Source organism: Lepisosteus oculatus, unplaced genomic scaffold, assembly GCF_040954835.1.
Source record: "Lepisosteus oculatus isolate fLepOcu1 unplaced genomic scaffold, fLepOcu1.hap2 HAP2_SCAFFOLD_48, whole genome shotgun sequence".
Lineage (NCBI taxonomy): Eukaryota > Metazoa > Chordata > Actinopteri > Semionotiformes > Lepisosteidae > Lepisosteus > Lepisosteus oculatus.
The window spans coordinates 455,375-478,915 of NW_027168020.1; the positions used below are offsets into that span (position 1 = coordinate 455,375).

General features: G+C 47.6%; 9 non-coding genes across 9 annotated transcripts; 4 read left to right on the top strand and 5 right to left on the bottom strand.

Moving 5' to 3' along the window:
• Positions 1-2,053: 2,053 nt before the first annotated feature.
• Positions 2,054-2,135, bottom strand: trnas-cga (transfer RNA serine (anticodon CGA)). The gene has a single exon. It is a non-coding gene; the product is annotated as a tRNA-Ser (tRNA).
• A 2,434-nt stretch (positions 2,136-4,569) lies between these two features.
• trnas-gcu (transfer RNA serine (anticodon GCU)) lies at positions 4,570-4,651 on the bottom strand. Its single transcript has one exon. It is a non-coding gene; the product is annotated as a tRNA-Ser (tRNA).
• An 8,827-nt stretch (positions 4,652-13,478) lies between these two features.
• On the top strand, positions 13,479-13,595 carry LOC138230288 (U5 spliceosomal RNA). The gene has a single exon (XR_011186318.1). It is a non-coding gene; the product is annotated as a U5 spliceosomal RNA (small nuclear RNA).
• Positions 13,596-13,986: 391 nt separating this feature from the next.
• On the top strand, positions 13,987-14,101 carry LOC138230294 (U5 spliceosomal RNA). Its single transcript, XR_011186324.1, has one exon. It is a non-coding gene; the product is annotated as a U5 spliceosomal RNA (small nuclear RNA).
• A 759-nt stretch (positions 14,102-14,860) lies between these two features.
• On the bottom strand, positions 14,861-15,002 carry LOC138230220 (U4 spliceosomal RNA). The gene has a single exon (XR_011186255.1). It is a non-coding gene; the product is annotated as a U4 spliceosomal RNA (small nuclear RNA).
• A 230-nt stretch (positions 15,003-15,232) lies between these two features.
• Positions 15,233-15,349, bottom strand: LOC138230263 (U5 spliceosomal RNA). The gene has a single exon (XR_011186293.1). It is a non-coding gene; the product is annotated as a U5 spliceosomal RNA (small nuclear RNA).
• A 5,264-nt stretch (positions 15,350-20,613) lies between these two features.
• On the top strand, positions 20,614-20,783 carry LOC138230149 (U1 spliceosomal RNA). The gene has a single exon (XR_011186190.1). It is a non-coding gene; the product is annotated as a U1 spliceosomal RNA (small nuclear RNA).
• Positions 20,784-21,419: 636 nt separating this feature from the next.
• LOC138230336 (5S ribosomal RNA) lies at positions 21,420-21,538 on the bottom strand. Its single transcript, XR_011186363.1, has one exon. It is a non-coding gene; the product is annotated as a 5S ribosomal RNA (ribosomal RNA).
• A 1,807-nt stretch (positions 21,539-23,345) lies between these two features.
• LOC138230133 (U1 spliceosomal RNA) lies at positions 23,346-23,509 on the top strand. Its single transcript, XR_011186178.1, has one exon. It is a non-coding gene; the product is annotated as a U1 spliceosomal RNA (small nuclear RNA).
• Positions 23,510-23,541: the final 32 nt, after the last annotated feature.

Here is a 23,541-nt window from a genome sequence, read left to right on the forward strand (position 1 = left end):
AGTACGTACACCATGCATTGAGCAATAGGGATTAAAGACACCACAGCTAAGGTTAGAAGTCATTCTGACTATATTCTAAAATATTGGACTCATATTCTTATGATGGCAGACATGATGCTGCGTTTAAAACCGGGGTTAATGGACATTATATGACTGTCAATTCTGTTTTGTTTTGGAGACTCTTGGCTGCCTATATGGTACACTGCAGCGTGAAGGAATTATTTTCCAAAACTGTGTCAGCTCAAAAGTTGTAAGAGAACCTCTCCAGCTGCTTTAACTCTCTTCATTTTTGTCATTTAATTGTCTGTCGGCACTATGTGGCAGCGTTGCATGACAACCCCTCTCACCACGGAAAGGAACCTAACAGCTTTGGTAAGAGAGGAGAAAAGGACCTGGCCAGTAAGGGGCACGAACCCGTGACTTTGGCGTTATTAGCACCATGCTCTAACCAACTCAGCTAACCGGCCTCACGACAGTGGTTCTCTCTGTGCTGCAAAAAATCGAACTCAGGGAATTTCTTTTGCCCTCCTTTGAATAGAAAGCCGTGTAATTCAGTGTACGGGCTTTCTCATGCAGTTTCATGGTTCTTGTAACCCAAATCCTACACTGGCCTGAAGTGCCCCCCATTTCACAGAATTTTTCAGCTGATTTAAAATGTACCTAAAGGAGAAGCATTATTGAAGACGATCAATTACCAAGAGCTTTTGTCAAAGGTTTTGGTGGTCATTTTTAATGACCACAGAGCGATGTGACCTCGGTTTTACATCTCATCCAAAAGACAGCGCCCTTTTACAACACAGTGTCTCCGTCACTATGCTGGGGCATTGGGACCCGCACAGACCTCAGGGTGAGCGCCCCACCGCCGGCACCATTAACACCGCTTCCAGCTGGAAGCTTTGTTTTTCCCTGTAGCTCACCCTCATCCGGGTACTGACCTGGCTCACACCTGCTTAGCTTCAGTGGGTTTTCAGTTGCGAGTTGCAAGGGGATGCAAGTGATGGAGCAGCTAGCTGCAAAAGCCACTGCATTGGCGGGGAATCAAAGCCGAGCCTCCCGCGTGGCAGGCGAGAATTCTACCACTGAACCACCAATGCTCAGAACCCGGGCCTTCAAAAAAGACGCTTTTTTGGTGCTCTGTGCAAAAAGCGTCGACATCTGCTTCCAGCTGTAAAATGCCATTCGCGGACGCTGAAGAACTTATTTGCAAGGGAGCGGGTACAAGCAATTTGGCATTTTAAAACCACCAGGAACACCGAACAGGCGCGCTTCTTTGCTTGCGCCGAAACACAACGACAGGAGGTGGACAACGTAGTCGGCAGGATTCGAACCTCTTTCTGTCTATTATATACTAAATGTTCTCTTGTCTGTCTCTTGTTTGTATAGAACTGAATGTCCCTGACAATGTACTGTTAGTTTTAATTGAAGAACGGCATTTGTGTTCAAATATATCAGACAAGTTTACGTAACTGCTCATGCGACACTCAGTTGTAATTAGTCAAGAAATAAAGTCGAACAACAGCTGCGGGTTTGATTCTGAACGTATCAGATTGCAGCACCTTTTACTTCCATTGACAAATGATAGAGATTCGAAGAGAGATCCTTCAGACCAGCAAGCAAACCCACGGCTATTTCGGTTTTCTATCTAGGCAACGTTGGTGTCTGCAATAGCATACATGAAAGCGTGATGCAATTTCTGTGGCTAAATTTGTTGCACGTCATGCACAGTAAGAGTGTTTCTAACACCAAATAAAAAGTCAACAATTAGCGATCACGCCTTCTCCTCAGTTAACCCACTGAAACCCTTGCTGTTAACAGTTCTTTAATGCATGCTTTACGAGCACCTACATATTGTGTCGGTTCTTTCAGTTTTATTCATTAGGTTTTCAAAGGCATAAGTAGAACACCAGAGGTGCGAACGCAAGATGTGTGGTTATCTGAAGAACTCATTTCCATGGCAGCGGGGCCAAGCTATTTAGTGTTTTTATAGTACCAGGGAAGGAGAAGCGGCACTTCACCTTTGCCGCGCAGGCACAAGGCGACGTGCGGCAGACGCCGTAGTCGGCAAGATTTGAACCTGCATGGGGAGTCCCCAACGGATTTCGAGTCCATCGCCTTAACCACTCGGCCACGACTACAGCGAGTTCACCATCGCCGCATTCCTCCTTTAATCTAACACGGAGTGCGACGTGGCTGCGGAAACCTTTTCAAAGTCGCTCTCCGTTAAAAAAAAATAATACCTTTGACAAAATACGTGCCGGCAGACAGACACGCCTCAGAGGGTTTAAGGCTGGCTTCATGTCGGAATGATAAAGTCTCCCCGTCCGGACATGAAAATGCCACTTTGTTACACACAAAAAAAGAATCAACAACAGAGAAATGCCCACAAGCATTTGAAAAGCCGCACCACGTCGCACTTGAAATAGCTCTTACATTAGTGGTAGACGCAGGAATCGCATTTTTATTTACGCTCTTACCAACGCGATGGAAAGCAAAACAAAGCAAAGCAGAGCAAAACAAAACGAACAAACGAAAACCCTGCACATAACGCCATTACGTGCCCAAGTGGTATTGTACGTCATCCTAGCACTGCACCCCGGGGCGTACGGTACATGGGAACGAGCACACGCCACGAATCGTCTCGAATCACTCCCTACAGCTGTAAGGCGCCTTGAAGCGTGCACCCCCAACATTCTTCTTTGCGCATCTGTGAAAGGTAAACTCTTGAGCAAACTCTGAACCAGCTCTAAGGAAACTAATCCGATTAGACGTAACTTTGACTCATCTTTTTACGCTCAGTGCTGGATTGCTCAAACTCCAGCTAGGGTTAGGGTTAGCATTACCACGCTACTTAGACACTTTGTTTACGCTCAGTGCTGGATTTTGGGAACTTCAGGACGAGTGGGAATTTTCTCCTATCTGTCCATTCTGTTTTGTTTTGGAGACTCTTGGCTGCCTATGTTGTACAGTGCAGCGTGAAGGAAACATTTTCCAAAACTGTGTCAGCTCAAGAGTTGTAAGAAAACCTCTCCAGCTGCTACAACTCTCTTCATTTTTGTCATTTAATGTGACACTCGATGTATAACTGGAGCCTCACATATGCAAATGGTGCGGCTCCAGTTCGACACCCAGTTCGACACCACTTTACAGTATATGACAAAAGCATGGCAAACTGTGCCGGACCAGCAGATAACTTCCGCTTATTTTGACCATATTAAACATTGGAAATCTTCCCACTTGCATTTGTGACACTTGATTTTGGCTCCACCTAAGAAACTCTTAAATCTTCTAACACTTTTCTCTTCTCCCGCAACACACTTGTCTGTCGGCACTATGTGGAAGCGTTGCATGACAACCCATCTCACCACGGAAAGGAACCTAACAGCTTTGGTAAGAGAGTAGAATTACCTGAAGAACTGCTTTCCATGGAAGCAGGACCAAGCGATGTAGCATTTTTATAGTACCAGGAAAGGAGAAGCGGCACTTCGCCTTTGCCACACAGGCACAAGGCGACGTGCAGCAGACGCCGTAGTCAGCAGGATTCGAACCTGAGCGGGGAGTCCTCAATGGATTTCAAGTCCATCGCCTTAACTACTCGGCCACAACTACAGTGAGCTCGCCGCCGCCGCATTCCTCCTCCGGAGTGCGAGGTGTCTGCGGAAACCTTTTTAAAGTCGCTCTCCGTTAAAAAAAAAATACCTTTCACAAGATACATGCCGGCAGACAGACACGCCTCAGAGGGTTTAAGGCTGGCTTCACGTTCAAATGATAAAGTCTCACCGTCCGGATGTCAAAATGCAACTTTGGCAGACAGAAAAAAAACATCAACAAACCACAAATGTGGACAAGGATTTTACAAGCTGCACCACACTGCACTTTCAAAAGCATTTACATTCGTGTTAGACGCAGGAATTGTCCTTGTTTTGCGCGCTTACGAACGCCATACAAATAAAACAGGTCTACGGGTCTGAAACCTGCTCCACGGAAAACAGTTCTGTTGCGCTTTTGATCAAAGGGAGATTCTCTGTTCTTACTTTTTCATGACATAACACCCAAAGGGGCTTCTTTGGAGCTGGATTCCAACCAGCATCCTAAAGTTTCTTGGTCGTATCCTTTACAGTCCTCTGTTCGGTCGACATGGAACAGAAGGGGGCAGCTTTCCTCACACATACAGTGCAGTTCTGCATCAGACCTCTAACTCGTTTCCTTAGCTTGGATTTAAGCCACGAAGCAGGCTTCTACTGTATAAACGTCTAGAGGAATCACAAACTATTTGAGAGGCCATCATCCCAGGGGGAACTGACAAAGTCTATCCCTAAACACCTAGCGCAGTCTCTCGAGAGACTGTCAAAAATCGCTTTCTCCGTTTGTGCTGCAAGTAAGTGAAAATGCGGTCTCAACCCAGAGCCACTTGGCAGCAGCGGCACGTAAATACTGTTACTGCCACTGCTCGATACCGACGTTAGCCTACTATACCATGTTCAGCCACCGCTAGAAAATATACAGCTCTAGTACTGGAGCAAACAGAAGGAGGGCCAACATCTAACAGGCACACGTGTCAGACATAGAGAGCGCCGAGGATGGGATTCGAACCCATGCGTGCAGAGCACAATGGATTAGCAGTCCATCGCCTTAACCACTCGGCCACCTCGTCAATGAAACTGGGCTGTCCAGACACGGGTTGGCACGCTCCAGATGATCTTTTTCTTTTTTTTCCCTCGTACTCGAGGGTCCTTTTCCTGTTCCACATGCGATTTCAACATTTTCCTTGGGAGATGTCAAGCCAGCAAGCCACTGCTGTGGTTCAGTGGCCAGTGTGGAGTTCAGTGGCCCTGTTGTACACAGAAAGCACATTGAGCTCCTTGGACATGAAAAGTTCCAGATAAAAGCCATTTGTCATCCTTTCTCTTGGTGTCGATGTTGCTATTGTATGTAAAGGTGGCAACTTGCTCAGCGAGCAGGCGGAGCACACACCGAATGCAGATGTGTCTGAGTGGTGTGTCCAAGTGGCTGCAAAAAAACACTACTCCCGGGGCGCCGTGGCTTAGTTGGTTAAAGCGCCTGTCTAGTAAACAAGAAATCCTGGGTCCGAATCCCAGCGGTGCCTTTTTTTGTGCTGTGTTCTCGAACAGAACTGGTCATTATGGACAACCGCATACGCCTAGACTTAATTAAATGCAAGTATTCATTTCCTGTCTTGAACGACTTGTTTTTCTTAAAATGGATGCAACTTGCAAAACATGAAATACAAACCTCGCTAATCAGCGCTCGCGGCTGGCAAAAAAAAAAGAAGTCAGCAATGTTTTTTTTCTTTAACCTTAACCCTGCTAATGGAGAAGAGTTAAACGACCGAGTCTATGCAGCTTAAACGGTGCTCACGTCGGGTTCTTAGCTGAAAGGGTGATAAATCCCGCTCACCCCAGTCCTTAATCTTTTAAAAGGATACAAAATTGAACCTAGTCGCCACATCACATACATCCTGTTCAACGATAAAAAGGTGACATCTATCCTCGATCCAGAGTAAATCCCACGTTGAGGGCATATTTTTTTCCACTTTACCATGAGTCGGGCTCGGCTGCACAGAGGCGAGAGCAGAGCAATGAGGTCACGGGGACAGGAGAGCCACACGCTGGCGGTTTAAACACGCGGAAGAAAACTGAGGGATCCACAGTATGTGGACCCTCCGTGCGCCATCAGTCCGCACTCCGGACTCTGAATCCTGCCATCCGAGTTAAGATCTCGGCGGAACCTGAGGCACAGTATTTCTTAAAACGTAATCTGGTGAGCATTTCTAGAATCGTACTTGTATAGATGCAGCCTTTAATGTGTTGCTAGGTTAAAATTGATGACTTCTTGAACTTCAGTAGGCAACTGCCCTCTTGATTTTGGATTTAATTTCTTTATTACAGGGGCGCTTTTATGAAGACCGAGTCATGTTCAGGTACTTTGCTTGATGGAGGAAGCATATTTCGGACTCTGTGATCTGCTCACCTGGAAAGGTCTGCTGTACTACTACAAGAGAGAAGTAGAGTCTGGAAGAATGGACAATTTTATGATGCTTTGGAAGATAATGTTTTTTTTTTTCTTTGAAATTGAAATGAATCAGAATATCAGTGCAAAAGACAAACTCTTGGTTTGGTTTAAAGAGATATGGTTTTAAAACAGACAAAATGTAGAAAACAGGTGTTTCTCACTTTTGGAAGAGAATGGACCGGGGGTAATATTTTACAAGTTATATAATAGTAAAATATTATATAATAGGGGTAATAGTCGCGAGGGGCTTCAGCTTTTTCGTGCTTAATATGGTGCGCTGTGGCCACGGCAGATATGGGATCTATAAAAGCCGAAAATTCTCCGATCATTGCCTGACACAGCTCCTCAAAGCTATTACAGACCTCAGGTCCTTGTCTAGACATCCACTCGTGGACCGCTCGGCTGGTAGTTTTCCTTACTAACATAGCCTTTTCCTGTTCGGACGCTTCGGGCATAAACTGAAAAGTATATCTCAGCTCATCAATGTAGGTCTCCACATTATTCCCTGACACTGTCGGGTCAAACCTTTCTACATCTTTGGCTAACTGCCTCAGGGAGTGGAGGTTAATTTTTACAGTTTCTCCGTGGGCAGGGAGACGGCCGTGATCAGGAGCAGGGGGTCTATGCCTGAATTGAATCGCCCTTGCGTCTCGCGCAGGACTCGGCGATCTCCCCCATGCCGATCCGACCACAGACCCTGGCCGGGAGAAACCTCCTGGGTGAGCGCTCCGGGCTGCTAGGTGGGCTGGCATGTAAGTGGGATCTAGCCTGTTTTGCTTCCAGTACGGCAGCATCTAACTCCTTTTGCCTTTCCTGGCTGAGCTCATTTAAACTCTCAATTTCTTTTTCTTTTTCTTTCAAGCTCGCTTCTAGGTCTCTCCTAGCTACCTCAGCCGCAGTTTCTCTAGCAGACAGGTCATCTAATTTACCTAAAACTTCCCTGAGTCTGTCTTCACTTTCCTCACTTTTCACTCTCTTTTCTCTGATTATATCCAACAACTCAACTCGCTCCGCCTTATATCTTTCTAGCTTTCCCTGAAGCGTTTGAAACTTTGTCAGCTCGGACAAAGACAGTTCCAGCTGTTTAGCTAGATTTAAGGCGAAACTAGATAGGACCTGAACTGCGTTCACAGACCCTCCTGTGTTAAGCTGGTTCGCTACCTTAGCTACTAAATCTACTTGCAGCTTCTCAATATCATCAAAGTTCAACTTTTCGATACCGCTCCAGTAACCAGGATTGTCGTCGCTAGAAATAGTACTTATAAGCGACTCCACTTCAGACATTTTAGCAGCCATTGTCATTACGTCAGAGAAACTTTAAGAGTATTACTTTTTTTCCTTTTACCAAAATACAGTATGGAATCTAAACACCCGAGCAGATGGATTTCCAATCAGCACACGTTACACTAAACGCTAGAAAACAGGGGGATTTCTTTACGCAGTTATCAGCACACCCGGTATTCGCGTATAAAAGCCACGGTGCTGTGCTGAACTTGAACTCACAGCAACATCAGTTATTCTGTGCGATTGAGTCTCATTTCATTCTAAACTCGCCCACCCAGGGACGCCATTAAATGTAGTGGTTTGATGGGTTTACTGAGACACTTATTAATTGTAGCAGTAATCACGAGGTTGTTCGTTGGGGCTTTTAGAAAATCAATCGCCAGAACAACTAACAACGCACACACACGGGTTCAATACACGAGATACATTTATTAATATAAATTGTGCACCAAACATATACTAGTCTGCCTGGATACGAGCGGCAGACCTTACTGTGAGGGTTATCAATATACAAGATATATAATCTCGAAGAGATGCAAACACAAAGAGATACACAACAGAGAATATATGTCAATATATATCGTTCGGTTACCAAATCGCTAATCAGTGTTATTACCCATTGTTACTCTAAACTCGGAAGTAAATACATTACTCATGAATTAAATTGATAACAACTTGTGTTGAGGTACAATTGAATTCTCGAGACGCAATGTAGAACATGGGGTTAACTTATCCACTGTGTATGGATTTGGAATTTCCCGGCACGAACACCAAACCAGCTGACAAGCTCTGTTGCAGCCTCTGTTCCAGCGGTTGTCCAATGGGCGTTGTGTCGGCGTCCTCTGGCTACCAGCCAACCAGTCAAGGTGCAGCTCGGAGTAGGACGGGCGGAGGAATCTGACTGCGGCGCGCAGGGCAGTCGTTGCTCCGAGGGGATCTACCAGCAGTCCGGCTGGCTAGTAGAAAGTCTCTATGCACAGAGTGTGACCGCGAGTCCTCACAAGTCACTCTTTTGCCTGGGAAGAAACTGGTTCGTTCCCGGTCCAGCGCTGCTTCTGAATAAGCTATTCAGGTTGTCGACGAGGGTCCAACTGTAGGCTGCCGTTGATCAAACGGAGCATTCACGTTAGTAGAATTCTGAGTACGTACGGGATGCTTGGCCTCGCGCTTAGAACAAAGTCCAAGTCCCTATGCAGACAACAGCAGTTGTCACGTGATTGTCTCTGAGGATGCGCGAAAATGGCCAAGGAGAGCCCCGATCTGAGCTTGCGCTCCCTTTTTGACCAAGACACAGATGTGTGCTGATTGGTTGAGAGTTTGGCGGGCATTGGAGACCCACGTGGTATTACCACGCCCTGCCAGTCCCTGATTGGTTGGTCAAGGTGAGATATAAGTCACTTACTCTTGACACTTAAGAATGCAGTCCAGATGTCCATTCAGCACTCCCTAGACAGATAGGCGCCAATGGATGACCATTGATCATGATAGCCAGGCTTAGCTAAGTGCATCCCTGTCTGGGAGCTGTTCCCTATCAAAAGAAAACAACTTAAATCAGTCTGCATGAATACTTTCTCTGTGGCTGCACCACAGAGATGGGGGGTGAGATGGGGCTTCATTTAGGACAGCATACCAACGCTTAATTCTGTCTTATTAACAAGCATTGCCGCTACACTTGTATCCCAACTTTTGCAACTCGCAACTGAAAACCCACTGAAGCTAAGCAGGTGTGAGCCAGGTCAGTACCAGGATGAGGGTGAGCTACAGGGAAAAACAAAGCTTCCAGCTGGAAGTGGTGTTAATGGGCGCTCACTCTGAGGTCTGTACGGGTCCCAATGTCCCAATATAGTGACGGAGAAGCTGTGTTGGAAAAAGGGCGCTGTCTTTTGGATGAGATGTAAAACCGAGGTCATAGTGCTCTGTGGTCATTAAAAATGACCACCAAAACCTTTGACAAAAGCTCTTGGTAATTGATGGTCTTCAATAATGCTTCTCCTTTAGGTACATTTTAAATCAGCTGAAAAATGCTGTGAAATGGGGGGCCAGTGTAGGATTTGGGTTACAAGAACTATGAAACTGCACGAGAAAGCCCGTACACTGAATTACACGGCTTTCTATTCAAAGGACAAAAGAAATTCCCTGAGCTTGATTTTTTGCAGCACAGAGAGGACCACTGTTGTGAGGTCGGTTAGCTCAGTTGGTTAGATGGTGGTGCTAGTAACGCCAAGGTTGCGGGTTTGAGCCGCGTACGGGCCAGGTCCTTTTCTCCTCTCTTACCAAAGCTGTTAGGTTCCTTTCCGTGGTGAGATGGGTTGTCATGCAACGCTGCCACATAGCGCCGACAGACAAGAGTGTTGCGGGAGAAGAGAAATGTGTTTGAAGATTTAAGAGTGTCTTAGGTGCAGCCAAAATCAAGTGTCACAAATGCAAGTGGTTGGATTTCCATTGTTTAATATGGTAAAAATAAGCGGAAGTAATCTGCCGGTCCGGCACAGTCTGCCATGCTTTTGTCATTTACTGTAAAGTGGTATTGAACTGGGTGTCGAACTGGAGCCTCACCATTTGCATAGGTGAGGCTCCAGTTATACATCGAGTGTCACATTAAATGACAAAAATGAAGAGAGTTAAAGCAGCTGGAGAGGTTTTCTTACAACTTTTGAGCTGACACAGTTTTGGAAAATGTTTCCTTCACGCTGCACTGTACAACATAGGCAGCCAAGAGTCTCCAAAACAAAACAGAATTGACAGATAGGAGAAAATTCCCACTCGTCCTGAAGTTCCCAAAATCAAGCACTGAGCGTAAACAAAGTGTCTAAGTAGCGTGGGAATGCTAACCCTAACCCTAGCGTAAAAAGATGAGTCAAAGTAACGTCTAATCGGATTAGTTTCCTTAGAGCTGGTTCAGAGTTTGCTGAAGAGTTTACCCAGTGGGCACTGATTCGTCGAATATACGTATATTCACGGCGAAAATACGGCTATACGTATATATACGTCGCCTCGACGTATAATCAAAGTCGAATTGCAACCGTAAAATCGACGACATTAATAAACGCATATATAACGTCGAAAACACATCTAACACAGTGCCTGAGGCTTTTTACTGTATGTATCGTGTGTGCCGCAACTAGGAGTATACGGCACTCTGCACAGTGTACGAAGTAAATTATTTTCGCAGTAATTAATTTACACGTGTATAATAAATATAGTAAATATAATAAATTAATTACTGCGAAAATTACTTCGTACACTGTGCAGAGTGCCGTATACTCCTAGGTAAGTTAGGTACATCTTTTTGCCCAAAACTGAAGGGGCGACATTCCTCCCTCCCCCCGTGATGCCAGGCCTGTCCCCATCCTATTCTATAATGTCATTATACTGTATATAATACCATACAACAGTGACCGATCCTTACTAACTGCATGCGTTAAAATTGCACATCAGCTCATAGCAGGGGGCACATAGCCGCGATGTATTATCAATGTTAAATTTCAACCATAATATCGACAACATTAATAAACGCATACGTTGAGAAAATATCGAACCCAGCATATTTTCCGGTTATATACCACAATGCATTGCTAGTATTCCTTGGTCACCATTTTGGACACGTTTTTCAAACGTAGAAGTATATCCGCAAATATCTCAGCAATCCTCTTTTGACGAGTAAGTATGAACAATAATAATACTATCTGAATACATACAGATCTTTCTTAATATTATTTTGATTAAAATAGTAAGTGAATAAGCAAAAAATGGCACATAAAATAGTGGAGCTTTTTAAACGTCTGTACTTACTGCGCCCCATAAGAAATCGTTTGTCCCCGTTCAAAAGAGGTTGTGCGATGTCCTGCAGCGTTCGCAAAGCAAACCTTTGACAGTTTGAAAAGAGGAATTTATTCTGCTTCCTGTGCGTGCAGTAGTTACAAAGTTGAACGTCTTTACACGATCTGCTGCAGTTTTCAGTGGGCGGGCGTTGTCAAATGGCTTGGAAAAACGCACTGTGTTTCGGCTCGGCAAACATCGTGAGCAGTGTCCTGCATGTTTTCTGTGTATAGCTGTCTTTTAACGCATACAGAATTCATTCGAAATGGGGAATGGTGTGAATGGGGAAGATGACACTAAATCGTTTTGCCGTTTCTCTATTCTTATTCTATGTTGTACTTTCAAACTTTGGGTACTCTTTAATTAGGACAGACTTTATTGCTCAACTTCTATGATGCAAGCCAAATTTTATACATTTATTTCAGCTTTGAGCTTAGTAAACCGTTCATTTTTTAGATTATACTAAAGAAGATATTAATCATCATTAATTTGGGAAGTAATATTATATAATTTTCTCCTAGCTGCGGTGCTGAAGTCCCGCCCTAAATCAGCAGAAAAAGAAATAAAGGAGCACGCAATGTGTTACTTGAAGAATGCATATGCAAGGCAGGGGGCCAGGAGATCTGGACACTGAAAATACTAGGTTTTTGGTTCTAACTGTTAGGACAATTACACAGGGTTTGCAAATAGTGGACAAAAATCGTCTTAACTTCCATTGTAATATTTTTTTTCTTGGAAATATAGAAGTTGTACATTTTAAAATGTATATTTGAATCAAAATGTGGTTTTGAGTTAGTGTGTTAATGTAATTAGTTTGTGTTTGCCGTTACTATACTGTATATTGCCATATTACCAGAATTTGTAGCTGAAGTTTAAGACTAGTTGTGTTTTTTATGATTATTGCCCATATGTTGATTGTTGATTGATTGTATACAATGTATAATTTGAAATACATATTTTTCAGGTGTGAATGTGTATTTTCAGAATAAATTTCTAAACCAAATCATTGGGTTGATTTACTAGTTTCTACACCTGTAAAACCTAACTTTGATGTATAATAGACCTCTACCCATATACGTATAATAGACCTCTAAAGTTATCCGTATAATAGACCTCTAACCATATACATATAATAGACCTCTAAAGTTATCCGTATAATAGACCTCTACCCATATACGTATAATAGACCTCTAAAGTTATCCGTATAATAGACCTCCAACCATATACGTAGAATAGTCCTCTAAAGTTATCCGGAACTCCTACCATATATGTATAATAGTCCTCTAAATTTATCCGTATAATAGAACTCCAACCATTTACGTATAATGAACATCTAATCATAGACGTATAATTGACGTATAACAATAGACGTATATTAGAATTTCATTCTAGACGAATTGCAGACCACATTTAGACGTCTAAGGTATGCGTTTAATAGACGTATATTATACGTCTTTTGCCCACTGGGTTACGTCTCAACAGAAACGCTCTTTAGCTCTTTCAGTGTTATGCAGAGAACAGCGTCTGTCGAGATCACTTTTGAGTCAGCGCGAAACGCCGTGTGCTGTCAGTTTGATTTCATATTGCTCGTAGCGGCGCCCGGCTTTTGTCTGTCAAACGTTAGGTTGCGCTTCTTCATGCTGCATCGTCGGCATGAGTGGAGCTTTTTAAACGTCTGTACTTACTGCGCCCCATAAGAAATCGTTTGTCCCCGTTCAAAAGAGATTTTGCGATGTCCTGCAGCGTTCGCAAAGCAAACCTTTGACAGTTTGAAAAGAGGAATTTATTCTGCTTCCTGTGCGTGCAGTAGTTACAAAGTTGAACGTCTTTACACGATCTGCTGCAGTTTTCAGTGGGCGGGCTTTGTCAGATGGCTTGGAAAAACGCACTGTGTTTCGGCTCGGGAAACATCATGAGCAGTGTCCTGCATGTTTTCTGTGTATAGCTGTCTTTTGACGCATACAGAATTCATTCGAAATCATTGATTTCTCCAATTATCAAGGGTCCCTTAAAGGATGAGTCAAAGTAACGTCTAATCGGATTAGTTTCCTTAGAGCTGGTTCAGAGTTTGCTCAAGAGTTTACCTTTCACAGATGTGCAAAGAAGAATGTTGGGGGTGCACGCTTCAAGGTGCCTTACAGTGCGTTGTTTCCGACACAGTGTGGCCGGGTGTTTTCCGAGTTATCGCACGGATTGGGCACGCCCACAAGCCGAGAGCCGCAGGCGATGAGCCCGGGGCTGAACGGGCCCCACTGGCTAGTTTGTAAGGCCAGGTGCATTGCCAACCACGACTGGCAGCGCAGAGGCTTTGAAGGCGGTCTGGGCTCCTGCAGCTGTGCAGCCACGCACTCTGGTTTCTCTTCATCTCGTACAAATCTTTCGCCTTTTATTAAAGATTTCCGTGGAGAGGAGCATGAATAAGTTCCATGCAATTTTTGTGCTTCCCTGCCTTCGGGTGGGGCGCAGCCTGGCTGGTCAAAGAGAGAAAACAAAAACGTTCGCAATCACTCTTGTTATGGCAATTGTGGCCGTCTGCTCCGCGAGTCCTCGGTCTCCGGCTGTCTGATTGGCGCTCTTTTCTTTGGGGGGCGGGAAGTGTCCGGCCGCAGGGGATCTTGGGACCTCGCTTTGCATAGCGGCTTCCCAGAGTGCGTCGTTTCCGGCACAGTGTGGCTGGGTGTTTTCCGACTTATCGCACGGATTGGGCACGGCCGCAAGCTGAGAGCCGCAGGCGATGAGCCCGGAGCTGAACGGGCCCCACTGGCTCGTTTGTAAGGCCAGGTGTATTGCCAACCATGACCGGCAGCGCAGAGGCTTTGAAGGCGGCCTGGGCTCCTGCAGCTGTGCAGCCATGCACTCTGGTTTCTCTTCATCTCGTACAAATCTTTTGCCTTTTACTAAAGATTTTCGTGGAAAGGAGCATGAATGAGTTCCCTGCAATTTTTGTGCTTCCCTGCTTTCGGGTCGCGGGCAGCTGGGCTGGTCAAAGAGAGAAAACAAGCACGTTCGCAATCGCTCTTGTAATGGTGATTGTGGCCGTCTGCTCCGCGAGTCCTCGATCTCCGGCCGTCTGATTGGCGCTCTTTTCTTTGGGGGGCGGGAAGTGTCCGGCCGCAGGGGATCTTGGGACCTCGCTTTGCATAGCGGCTTCCCAGAGTGCGTCGTTTCCGGCACAGTGTGGCTGGGTGTTTTCCGAGTTATCGCACGGATTGGGCACGCTCGCAAGCCGTGAGCCGCAGGCGATGAGCCCCGAGCTGAACGGGCCCCACTGGCTCGTTTGTAAGATCTGCGGCAGATCGTATAAAGACGTTCAACTTTGTAACTACTGCACGCACAGGAAGCAGAATAAATTCCTCTTTCAAACTGTCAAAGGTTTGCTTTGCGAACGCTGCAGGACATCGCACAATCTGTTTTGAACGGGGACAAACGATTTCTTATGAGGCGCAGTAAATACAGACGTTTAAAAAGCTCCACTCATGCCGACGATGCAGCATGAAGAAGGGCAACCTAACGTTTGACAGACAAAAGCCGGGCGCCGCTACGAGCAATATGAAATCAAACTGACAGCACATGGCGTTTCGCGCTGACTCAAAAGTGATCTCGACAGACGCTGTTCTCTGCATAACGCTGAAAGAGCTAAAGAGTGTTTCTGTTGAGACGTAACAAGCTTGTTTCTTTCTACCATGATGTTACCATGACAAAATCTGTCTTTAAACACCTTGCTCAGTCTCTGACGAGACTGTCAAGAATTGCTTTCGCCGATTGTATTGCAAACCGGCGGAAGCGGGGTATTGGGAAAAGTTTTCAACTAGCAATAATCGCGCATCGGCTAAACCTCACAGGCTACGATACTGCCACTGCGCAAAGCTGACGGTTGCCAGGCAACCGCGTGGATCCTATGGAAATCGTTATCAATCGTCTCATGGCATGTCGTTGCTGTAACGCTTCATATTTGCGGCCGGACACTTCCCGCCCCCCAAAGAAAAGAGCACCAATCAGACAGGCGGAGACCGAGGACTCGCAGAGCAGACGGCCATAGTCGCAGTAATAAGAGTGATTGTGAGCGGTTTTGTTTTCTCTCTTTGACCAGCCCAGCTGCGCCCCACCCGAAGGCAGGAAAGCACAAAAATTGTATGGAACTCATTCATGCTCCTCTTCATGGAAATCTTTAGTAAAAGGCAAAAGATTTGTACGAGATGAAGAGAAACCAGAGTGCGTGGCTGGACAGCTGCAGGAGCCCAGGCTGCCTTCAAGGCCTCTGCCCTGCCGGTCGTGGTTGGCAATGCACCTGGCCTTACAAACGAGCCAGTGGGGCCCGTTCAGCTCCGGGCTCATCGCCTGCGGCTCTCGGCTTACCTGGCAGGGGAGATACCTTGATCAGCCTGTAGTTGGAGTAGTTGGATTGTTTTCTTGTTTTGTGGAAGCAGTGTTTGTTTTGCAGTTTGAGATGGCAACCTTTGGATCCCGCAAGAATGCTGTACGTTTTGAGCTTTTGGATGACCTGTTCATGGATCGTATGCAGTTCAGCAGAAAAGTGTTACAGAAGGAACTTGGCTTTGAACCTCGGCACTTGGATTTCATCTTTGCTCTCCCAGGTCAGAAAGCATTTGAGGTTGTATTTGGTACCTATCCTCTGTTTGAACAATGCGTGGATGTGTTTGAGGCAAAAAGAGGGAAAGTTCCTGCACTTGAGAAGATCAACTTGCAGCCTCTGACACAGAGAGAGAGGAAAACGGTGCATGTTGTTATGTTCTCGGAACTGGCAAAGACGGAGGACATTCACACCTGGCTTAACCAGTACTGCACCGTCCACCATGGAACTGAGGTTAGAGATGTTGACGGTATAAAAACAGGAGCAAGGAAATTCGAGGTTCGCTTACTACCGGACAATGTAAATGGAGGCTTAAGGCACCTGCCCTCTACAATCCGGCTGGGCGCCTGCAATGGCTATGTTTTTTATGTGGGACAACCAAAGGTGTGTCGGCGCTGTGGTGCTGTGGGACACCTGGCATCTTCCTGCACTGTGAAATGCTGCAAGACCTGTGGCAAACAGGGACATTTAGCCTCTGACTGTTCAATGCTGCCAAAGTGCAATTTATGTGGCTCGGAAGGACACGTTTTTAAGAACTGCCCTCACGCCTACGCCAATAAACTCAAAATGAGAAAGGATGAGGCAGTGCTTGTTTCAGCCAAACCGGCCCGAAAAGCCAAAGCAAACAACAAGTCAAACAAAGAACCCTTGTTGGACAAAGAGTCTCAGCCTCCAGCCAGGATCAGTCCTGCTGTGGCTCCGGGGCCGGTGGAAGAGAAATCCACTACGCTCCCACAACCGCAGACTGCACCAGACAAGCACGAGGGTTTGAAAACCCCCGAGAACAGCGAGGACCCCTCCCCCACTCCTGCTCCTCAGAACGAGGGCCAGTGTGGGGCCCCCCGGTGGAGCGGGTCCAGCGACGATACCCAGGATTCAGCGGAGCTGCTTTTCTCAGACTCTGCAAGTGCTACAGATGCCCTCCTCTCCTCCATCCAGTCCATCACGGAGGATCTGCAACAGCTGGTGGGTGAGGGGGAAGAGGAGACTGGTGCATCGGCTGCACCCCTTTCCCCTCAGTGCTCCCAGGAGCTGGACTTGAGGAAAAGGAAAAATGACTCTGTTTTCTCCCCGAGCGAGGAGGAAGGAGAGAATGGCGATGGGGACAGCTGGAACCCCTCCACCCCTCCCTCTACCCCCTTCCTTGAAATGGACTCCGTGAATGCTTTTACTGCTGCCACCCTGATGAAGGCTCATTCAGAGGATGGCTGGCAGGAAATTGGTAAGAAGAAAAAGAAAAAGAAGAAGGTAACAGGTGAGACCGAAGAGAAATGTGTTTTGTAAAGACTGGTTCCACTTTCTTATGTAATATGGCTCTAAACATAATTTCTCTTAACACCAGAGGTATCAATGACGGAGTTAAATGTCAGTGTGTCTTTGATTACCTCCAGCAGAGAGAGGGAGATGTGTTGATGTTGCAGGAGTGTGCTTTAGCCTATCAAGAGAGGTATAAAAGCTTTGAAGATAGGTGGGATAAAGGGCCTTCTGTTTGGTCAGGGGACAATAACAACAGAGCCTCTGGCGTGGCCATTCTTTTCAAAGGATGGGCTTTCAAATTGAAAAGTATTCAGAGGGTCATAGATGGCAGGTTGCTGTGTGTGGATGTGGAATGGGGGACCGTTAACCTGCGGCTAATCAATGTGTATTGTCCTACTGACGTGGGAGGAAGGGTGGAGCTACTCAAGGCACTCTCTCCCCTATTGTTAAGTAGCACAGACGTGATAGTGGGAGGGGATTTTAATTGTATCTTAGAGCACACAGACAGGCAGTCTAGCTCTCCGATAAAATTGGATTCCAGCTCACTGGCCCTGCAAAACTTAGTTCAAGACTTTAAACTCTCAGACACATATAGATGTATATATCCCACAACAGCAGGATATGCATGGTCAGGGAGGAATAGCAGCTCCAGAATTGACTATTGCTTTGTCTCAGAGAGAGTGAAAGTTGTTGGGGTCACTCTTCAGCCTGTCTTCTTCTCAGATCATCAGGCTTTAGGGTGTAGAGTGGAACTCCAGGGCGGGACTGTCTTTGGCCCAGGCCTCTGGAAACTCAACACAAAGCTGCTAGAGAACGAGGGGGTAGTATCCCGCTACAAGGAGAAACTATCACAGTGGCTGTCCTTGCAGTGTCTGTACGGGTCAGTAGGAGAGTGGTGGGAGGAGGTGAAGATGAGGACAAAGACCTTTTTCATGGCTGAGGGAAGGAAGGCTGCTGCCAGACGGACAGGAGTGCTAGCCAGGAAACAGAGGCAGCTGCAGCGTCTCTACACGATGCTGCACAGTGGCTTCGATGTGCTCGAGGATATCACCCTTTTAAAAAAGGACATCCGGAGCATAGCCGAAGAAAGTAGTCGAGGAGTGCTGTTAAGAGGCAGAGTGCAGTTCTTGGAAGAAAATGAGAAGTGTACTCGCTTCTTTTTCAGGAAAGTGGTAGGCTCCAAGTCTGTCATGGAAAGTGTAGTTGATGAGGAGGGACGAGAGAGAACAGAGCCGAGTGCTATCCTCTCCTGCACCGAGGCCTTCTACTCAAGACTGTACAGCTCTACAGAGGTAAAGGATGAAGAAATTCATTTTTTTACCTCAAAGCTAGAAAACGTTTTGAGTGAAGAAGATAGGGAAGTACTTGAGAGGGATTTGACAGTAGAAGAGCTGAGACAGGCTATGGAGAGCTTACAGAAGGGGAAAACTCCAGGTGCTGACGGGCTCCCTAAAGAATTTTATTGCACCTTTTGGGATCTGCTTCAGGATCCGCTACTGGTCCTATTCGAGGAAAGATATAAGACAGAATTGCTGCCTGACTCCTTAAGAGAAGGCACTATCTCTCTCTTGTTTAAGAAAGGAGCAAAAAATGACATAAAGAACTGGAGACCCCTCAGCCTGTTAGGCGTGGACACTAAGATCCTGTCCAAAGCCCTTTTCCTGCACCTACAAAATGTAGTGGCCTCACTGGTAGGGAAAGAACAGACTTGTGGGATAGCAGGACGCCTGATGAGCGACAACCTGGCCTTGTTGAGGGATGTCTGTCTGTACTCTGAGGATCGCTCCCTCCCTCTTTGCATTTTAGGTGTAGACCTAGAAAAGGCCTTTGACCGCCTAAACCGGCAGTACTTAACATCGGGACTTGAGCACATGAAGTTTGGCCCCATCATGAGAAAGTGGATTAACCTGCTGTACACAGGTAGCAACAGCAGAGTCATGGTTAATGGCAATAGATCACGCCCCTTTGAAGTCTGTTCAGGGGTGAGGCAGGGCTGCCCATTATCCCCCTTGTTATGCGTTTTGGCTATGGAGCCCTTAGCCTGTGCCTTGCGCCAGGATCAGGCCATTAATGGGATACCAGTGCCTGGAAGTGGGGGAGGAGAGGTAAAGACATCTCTATACATGGATGACGTCACCCTGCTCCTCTCTGACAATGCCTCAATTAGCAGAGCTCTGCAGTGCTGTGATCGTTTCTCTTTGGCTTCCTCCGCAAAAATTAACAAATCTAAGAGTGAGATTTTTTATCAGAACTGGAGGGAGCCAAAAGAAGGACATGATCTCAGGCTGCAAGAGAAGAGAATTAAGGTCCTGGGGGTGTATTTTGGAGAAGAGATGGGAACAGTAAATTGGCAGAACAAATTGCCAATCTTAAACAAAAAACTGATGCAATGGAAGGACCGAGACCTCACCATGACAGGGAAGGTGCTGGTCATCAAAGCCGAGCTCTTGCCTGTCTTGAATTTTCTGGCTTCTACCTTCCCAATCCCACACCGTGTTGCGGCGGTGATGAGGAGATTGATGTTTCAATTTCTATGGGGTGGGAAGCAGGAAAGACTCAGAAGGGAAATAATGTACAGGCCGCTACCCTCAGGGGGGAAGTCTGTCCCAGATCTTGCTACGAAGCTGCTGTGCATTTTCCTGGCCTCTGTGCTGAGAGGCTTTGCAACAGCACCTGCAGCGCGTACCTGGACTTATTTTTCCAGGCTCTGGGTAGGTAGGGAGGTGTTCAGAGTGTGGGGTGTCAGACCCAAGCTGGATGTCCCACTCTCTGACACATGCCCTGCAATTTATGGGACAGTTAAAAGTTTTCTAAGATCTCACCCAATTGGCCATATTCCCCTCCGAGATGTCAGCGTCCAAAAACTGGAAGATTTCGTTGCACCCCAGAACAATAGGCAGACCCATGTGGGCATTTTAACATCAGCCCAAACAAGGAAGGTGTGGAAACACACATCCTCTAAGTTTCTGTGCAACATTCACAGAGATTTAGCCTGGAGTGTCGTCCACCAGTGCTTACCGGTACGAACTTTCTTGTACCGTAGGGGCCTCACCCCCAGCCCTCGCTGCGTTAGGGTGGGCTGCGGCGAGGAGGAGACTGTATCCCATCTCCTGTGGTCCTGCTTTTTTGCTAAGGCCTTCTGGGCACAGTTTGAAGATTGGTTGCTGGCTCTCTCGCCCCAATTTACCCTGACCGCTGCTTTCGTCATATACGGCATCTCTCCTGTCAAACTTCCTCCTGACGTGTTTGACAGGATCTGGGCCGTGGTGAACAGTGGGAAAGTTGCCCTGTGGAGAGTGAGGAACATGGGGCTGTTCAAAGGCATCGAGATCCCAGTCAAGGCAGCAGGTAGCCTGGCCCTGTTCATCACCCGAGAGAACTATTACCTCAGAGATCTGTGGAGAGAAGGGAGGGAGGAAGCAGAAAATCTGTGGGAAATAGAGAGCATAGGTCAATATCTCAAGAAACTGTGAAAAACATTATCAAGTTTAAGTAAAGAATGTGATTTGCACCAGAAAAAAAGAAAATTGTTGCTATGTAACTGTTACCATGTCAAAATGTAATGAGATGTGATCATATATACTGTTTTAAGTATGTATATGAATGTAAAGCTTTCTGATTTGTGATGTCCTGTATTTTTTTGTGAAAAGAAAATAAAGTTCTTAAAAATCGAAATCGGTTCACCCAGGGCGAGGCTCGGCCATTGCACTCCGGCTGTGCTGACCCCTGCGAATTCCCCAAATGTGGGAATCTCGACTGCATAATTTCTGGTAGTGGGGGACTGCGTTCGCGCTCTCCCCTGATGTGCTTGGTCCAAAATCAGATACGGGAGGGTTAGGACACCACGAGCTGCGTGGCTGCGGAAGGATCCCGGTTCGAAAGGAGTCGACGCCGCTGCTGGTTCTCGCTGGCTTTTAGTTAGGGGTCCGGAGAAGCATCTCAAGCTAGTTCCACTACTCCTTCCGGACGTTCATTCCCTTTTCAAAGTCAGTCGTTTTGCTATAGTCTGCGTTCTTCAGGCTGATTATCGAGGTTAGCCTTTATTTGGTCATGGGGGGCCTCGGTACTGTATGCTGAGTCTAAAGACAGTTTCACCCGTTTTCTGATTGCTCGGTTCTGTACCAGTGCAGACATGTCAAACAGTGAATGGCTGTACCTCTATTGTATCCGTGCTCAATGAATGAAATCGGTAACAAATGAATATATGTCTAGTTATACGAAAAACGAGTGGTTTATCGACTCATCTTCATTTGCAGATTTAGAGGCAGCTTCGATATTCGTTTTACAGACGGGTTTTTTTTTTGGAATATGGGTCACACACATGCCACAGCAACAAAACATCTCTAGAGATGAGGCTATAGATCACCTTTCCATCCTGCAGGTTTTCCTCCCAAAGCCTACGGCACCAACGGCGACCCCTGCTGGCTGGGAGAGCAAAAGCTTACAGCACCTGGTATTCCCAGGCAGTCTCCCATCCAAGTACTAACCAGGCCCGACACTGCTTAGCTTCCGAGATCAGACGAGATCGGGCGTGTTCAGGGTGGTGTGGCCATAAGCGAAAACCCCGGCGCCTGACTCGCTACTTGAAGCTGTGTGTGGCGGGGGTTCCGTGCCCCCCGAGCGGGACTGAAGGATCGTTCGTGTGCAACTCTTTGGAAAGGAGCTGCTTTCCAAATCGCATTGCATGCCTGGATGTTGGCGAATGCGCTCCCTTGTGTTGGCTCGTCCCGCACTGGAGGAGGACAAACAATCTGCACGGAGGAGCACCAGGCAAGTCTTCACCAGACAAAAACCTCCAGTGCACAGCACTCTGGAAACATTTCGGGGCTTTCGCGTGTTTATTTCAGCACGTAAAGCGCACCGGTCCAACACGTCGGCCGGGCGCGCGGCGCCTCCGCCCTCTTGTGGCCTTGCGGCGTCAGAGCAAGAGGCTCCTTCTCGCTGCCCTTCCGCTGTGTTGCAGGGCCCCGAGAGGGAACCCGGAGCGCGCACTTTGTGGGGGGCGGGGGACCGCGTTCGCGCTCTGCCCCCGGTCTCTTGCGCGAGTACTAAATCTCACGGACAGGGGGGCCTCGTCATTGATTGTTACAGGTGAGACGGGGATTAGGAGGAGACCCCGACTGATGGGTAAAGGGGAGCACTAACACCAGAGGGACACCCCCGGCGTCTCTTTTTGAGAGACGCCCTGGGGTTTCCTAATGGCCAAGGAGGGTCGGGACCTCGGTTTGACGCCTCCCCCGAAGGACGGCGCCTGTTTGTGCAGCAGAGTGTCGCCATCAGGAGGCTGGGGCGTAAGAGAGCCACACAGCCCGCAGGGTGAGCGCTCCCTACTGGTCCCAGTCACACCTCTTGCAGGAGCAGCAGCAACCGGAGCTTTTCCGGGGTGGAATCTCCCATCCGGGTGCCGGCCAGGCTCACACCTGCTGGGCTGCCCCGGGGGTGAGCCCAGTCGAGAGTCGCAGGGCCAGATCTAGTCACCGGGGAGAAACGATACAAGTGAAGGATTGCTCGGCTCTCGGCACTTGAAAAGACCGACAAATGTCTCGTTCCCGCCGGAGCTGAATGTACCCGCATGTGTGGTGTCGTCTTCTTCCCCCGCCCCGCTGTGTTTGCTGTATTGTCTCTGAAGCCGGCCCCCCCGAGACGAGACGGGCTGTTCCTGTGCCCCAATTAACACTTTACAGGTGCCATTCCCCGGCATTGTGGCCATTGTCGGTGCTCACACGCGATAAGATAAGGCGGAGGAGAGCGGGGCATGCCCAGCGGCAGACATTCAAGGAGGGGGCAGTGCGAGGTGAGGTGAGGTGCGACACGCCGGAGCCCCGACGCAGCTAATGCGGAGCACTTGTTGGACTGGCATCGAAAGGACGTGTGCGCACGGAGCGAGCCTTCCCTGCGGCGGAGCGCGGGAACTTTCTCCCCCCCTCCCGCTGCAGGAGTTGTGTGCACTGCAGCGGTGCCGAGAGAAAAGCACAGAAGGCAGCAGGCTCTGGAGAGCAGGTAAGAGACGGAGCCTTGTGGGCAGGCGAGCAGGCCCGTTTTTTGGAAATTGCTGAAAAGGTTTGTTCGGTGTGTGGCAGGCGCACGTCGCGAGCTTGCGTGGCGATCTGCCGGTCTGGAGTTATGCAAATGAGGCCGAATTGCATCCCGGGACATGCTGCGAATGCGCAACGGCGACTGCAGATGTGTAGGAAATGGCGCGCTCGTTTTCTCGTTTTGCCCACACTTTTGAGTGTTAGTGTGGCGTGTGAGTGTGTGAAAGAGTGGGCCCAGCAGGAGGCGGTGGCGTGCGGGGCGAGGAGGTGGCCTAGGCTGCGCGATTTGTGCTGTGGGTGCGGGCCGCTTGCAGGGGCCTGTTTAACTCATACTTACCTGGCAGGGGAGATACCTTGATCAAGAAGGAGGTTCACCCGGGGCGAGGCTCGGCCATTGCACTCCGGCTGTTTTGACCCCTGCGAATTCCCCAAATGTGGGAATCTCGACTGCATAATTTCTAGAAGTGGGGGACTGCGTTCGCGCTCTCCCCTGATGTGCTTGGTCCAAAATCAGATACGGGAGGG